We start from the raw sequence: 4,096 nt of genomic DNA on the forward strand, positions 1-4,096 counted from the left end.
ACAGTCTCAATAAATCCCTGTGAGTTTGAATCATGAATTAACTTCAGCATACAATGGCACAGATATACATTACTATTCCTAAAAGGAGGAATGGGGGAATAGTCAGAAAATGGTAGACCAAACAAGACTGATAAAGCAGAATGTAAACACCAAATCCCCAGCTCAGCAATTCCCATCTGTGAGCCTTGACCCATATACTGGGTGGTTGCCTAAGACAGTCTGAAACCAGATATTTCCATTACAATTCATGACATTAGCCAAATTACAGTCATGAAGTAGCAACAAAAATAATTTTATAGTTGGGGGTCACCACAACACAAGGAACCATATTAAAGGGATGCAACATTAGGAAGGTTGAAAGCCAGTTCTCTAGTTTAATATCTGATATCAGAGGGCTTAGATGGCTCCATCCCTCCATCTTTTCTGCCTACAGAATATGTCTCTAACAGGCTGGTTTCACTCCACGTAAACCAATCTCCCTGGCAGGTGTCTCACAGCTTTGGAGCCTCCAACATCTTGGAGTCTGTAGAGTGACCTATGCTTCACTTCATCTCTCAGGATTTTCATGCAGGGACTCAGGATTAGGATTGAGGTCCTTTGTGGTACATGCTTGTGATTTCCCTGAGAAATAATCTGATGTTCTTTATTGAGAAAGGGTACATACATAGCAGAAACCATTTGGTTTTGCCAAAGAAGTCAGGAGAGGGCCATATTCTCAGTCTGGAAAGGTTATCACCCAATTATCCCTTTGTTTTTGCTGTCTCTTCTACCAGCTCTGTCTACTCTTCCTGAGTCTAATCTCTGCAGTGGTTGAATAGTGTGTCTTGTGGGTTGGTGAAGATATCTGGATATTTTAAGTTATATATAGTTTTATCTATGCACTTCCTGTCTGAAGACTTATCTAAAGTGATGGTTTGAATAGGAATGGCCCCCATAGGTTCATGTGTTTGAATGCTTGTCCCATAGGTAACTGCACTATGAGGAGATGTGGCCTTGTTGGATGGAGTATGTGTGGCCATATTGGAGGAAGTGTGTCACTGTGAAGGTGGGCTTTGAGGTTTTAATAGATGTTCAAGCTATGCCCAGTGTGGACACAGTCTCCTGCTGCTGCTTACAGATCAAGATGTAGAACTCTCACCTCCTTCTCCAGCACTATGTCTGCCTGGATGCTTCCATGCTTCCCACCATGATGATAATGGACTGAGACTCTGAAACTGTAAGTCAGCCTAATGAAATGTTTTCCTTATAAAAGTTTCCTTGGTCATGGTGTCTCTTCACAGCAATAAAACTCTAAGATACGTACTCACCCACTTTCTTTTACATGGTGAGACTGTTCCATCAGTTTCTGTGCCCACTCCCAAATTATTTATTTATTTAATTTTATTTTCTGTTTTTTGATTCCAAATAACCTCTTTCTGAGTTTTAATTCACCCAATCTAGATTCTTTCCTTTCTGATTATTTTAGCACTTGTCTTTGTTTAGTGGGTATTACTCCCCAATTTTTTCTTAATTTTGAGTCTTCTTATGGTCACATTTGTGTATGTTTATCCCCACAGCAAATTATTCACAATATGTATGTTAGTATTGCATTTTTTTAACCTGTGCAGTTGGCTGATACACGTTTAGTATTTAAGATCTCTGTTCATACACCACTGCTCGATTGCCTGGTTTAGATAATTTTACATTGTTTCTCTGGGACCAAGACTCTTAATGTATGTGCATATTAGCACTCTTCAGTCCTCAGTGTAGTTCCTTGTTATGTAGACAAAAGCTGGTGCTACATTTTCATTACTGTGGTATTGTATTGTTGTCTCTGGGATGACTGAATCATTCAGGACAGTTTTGGTAAGTTAAAATTAAGTAGTAATCAATCAAAATAGTTGCTTTGCTTAATGAGGGCAGATCATACTGTTTGTTTATTTATTTATTTTTATTTGTTTATTTATTTATTTTGAGACAGGGTTTCTCTGTGTAGCCCTGGCTGTCCTGGAATTCACTCTGTAAATCAAGCTCTCCTTGAACTCAGAAATCTACTTGTCTCTGTCTTCCAGGTGCTAGGATTAAAGACTGCCTGGCTAGATCATACTGTTTATAATTACAAGTTTTGCTCGTAAATGTTACTTTAGAGTGGATCCTAGTACAGTTTTTAGAATTAGTGTCTAGAATATGCAAAATTTTCTTCAACGTATCTTGGCAAATTTAATTTCTTCGACTTTGGTCACATATACTCTGAGAAACTAAGAATGTTAAAAAGAAAAACAAACCACTGTTTTTTAAATCACTAGTTAAGAAACTCCTTTCTATAGCACCTTACTCACATGGGAGGAAATGAAGGAGGAAAAGATTGCAGTTATTACTCTTTTAATTCTTATTATTTTGTCTTATCATTTGGTGTCTTTGTTTTCCTCTGGTGTTTGGTGTAGGACTTAGTGGTCCTTTCTGATTCTTTTATTAGTAGGGAGGTGCTGACTGCACAAAGACCCTTGGCTTTTGTGTTTTTGAGCCCTCTGGGTCTTTTGTCTGGGCTATAGCTTGCAGCATGTGTATTGATCTCCATGGTACAGCCCAGTGCAGCATCCCTACAAGATAGAGCCAAGTACAGCAGGGGGAACCACTGGCTCTATCACCTTGGTGGGACAGAATCAAGGTGAGACTTGAACATGACCTCTAGCAGTCACTGGAGTCCTGGGATCCAGTGATGGCATGGGGAGCATGATAGTGGGTGAGTTAGAAAGTGGGACAGAAGAAGAAGGGCCTGGTCCAGGGCCTGTTTAACTGAGAGCTGGCCAATCCAACCCAAGCGCCACATTTGCCTTAAGCACCTGCAGTCTTGCAGGACTGTAAGACTGGTTCCCTTGATGTGTTTCTCTCCCAGGAAGCCTATTGGCAAGCTGGCATGTGGGTGGGGGCGGGGTGTGTGTGTTGTGTGTTTCCTCTTATCAGGTCAGCGTAGCATAGGTTAAGGACTTAGGTTTTGAAGCTAAAGCGATCCAGTTAAGTCTTGGCTTCATGTCTTTGAATGATCTATTTAACCTCTGAACCCTAGTTACTCCATCTGCAAAGTGGCAAGACTAATACTTCCTCGAGCATTCTATGAAGTTTAAAAACTAGCACGGTCCTCAGACACATAGTAGGTTCTGAGTGGCAGCTGCTGTTGTCTGGGCCAACCAAGACCTGTAGGTGTCCCGTGTCCTGAGATCACAGAGGACCAGCTGGACCTTGGCTCAAACCCCTCCACTCTCAGGCCTCCTTTCCCATCCTGTGGATAAGATCTGAGCTGGCAGACACTGGCAGGAGGACCTGCTGTCCAGGACAGGTCCATGCCTGAATGGTAAGTCACTGGCTGCATCCCTGCCTGCACTGTGATTATACGGTACTGTGAGAGCTGCACCCCCTGATAAAAGTGAGGCACCAAAAGAACCAGAGCTTTTGTTCTCTGAGCCATTCTATTGTGTCTCTCTCATCTCCCCCACTCCCCTCATCTATCTCAATAAATAAATAAATAAATAAATAAATAAATAAATAAATAAATGTAATGGAAGAGATGAAGGGCTCTCAGCACCAGATCACAACACGGGCTCCTAGAGTTGGCAGCTTTCCAGTGCCTGCAGAGAATTCCCTCCTTTTGCTTTCCTCAGTTCAACCTAATTAAGATAAATTGGAGTTCACCCCTAGAAAAAAGAGTTTCCTGCATCCCTGCCACCCATCGGAGCCCTCCCTCAGTGCAGTCTGTGAACACTCTCCCTGTCTGATGCTTCCTTCAGAAGAGAACCACCGAAGTGACCACCCCATTGTCCACTGCTGTGGTCGGAGTCTCCTTCCCCAAGCATCCCTCGGGTCATGTCATACTGCCACCCTGGAACCTTCAGAGGGTCTCTGTTGCTTGTTTTCAGGCTCCTCAGTGTAGCACAAGGCTCTTCAGAATTTGACCTTGGCCTGCCTTTGCCTTGTAGACTTATGTTTCCAAGTAGCAGCCAAGTCTCTGTTTCCTGCATGGGTCTGTAAATTACCTGCCTTTGTGTCTTTAGTCACATGGCCCATTAGCTTGGAAAGCCTTTATCCTGGTGGGATTAGAGACATTCTGCAGGGATTAGTT

The sequence above is a fragment of the Arvicanthis niloticus genome, chromosome Y (genome assembly GCF_011762505.2).
Source record: "Arvicanthis niloticus isolate mArvNil1 chromosome Y, mArvNil1.pat.X, whole genome shotgun sequence".
Classification (NCBI taxonomy): domain Eukaryota; kingdom Metazoa; phylum Chordata; class Mammalia; order Rodentia; family Muridae; genus Arvicanthis; species Arvicanthis niloticus.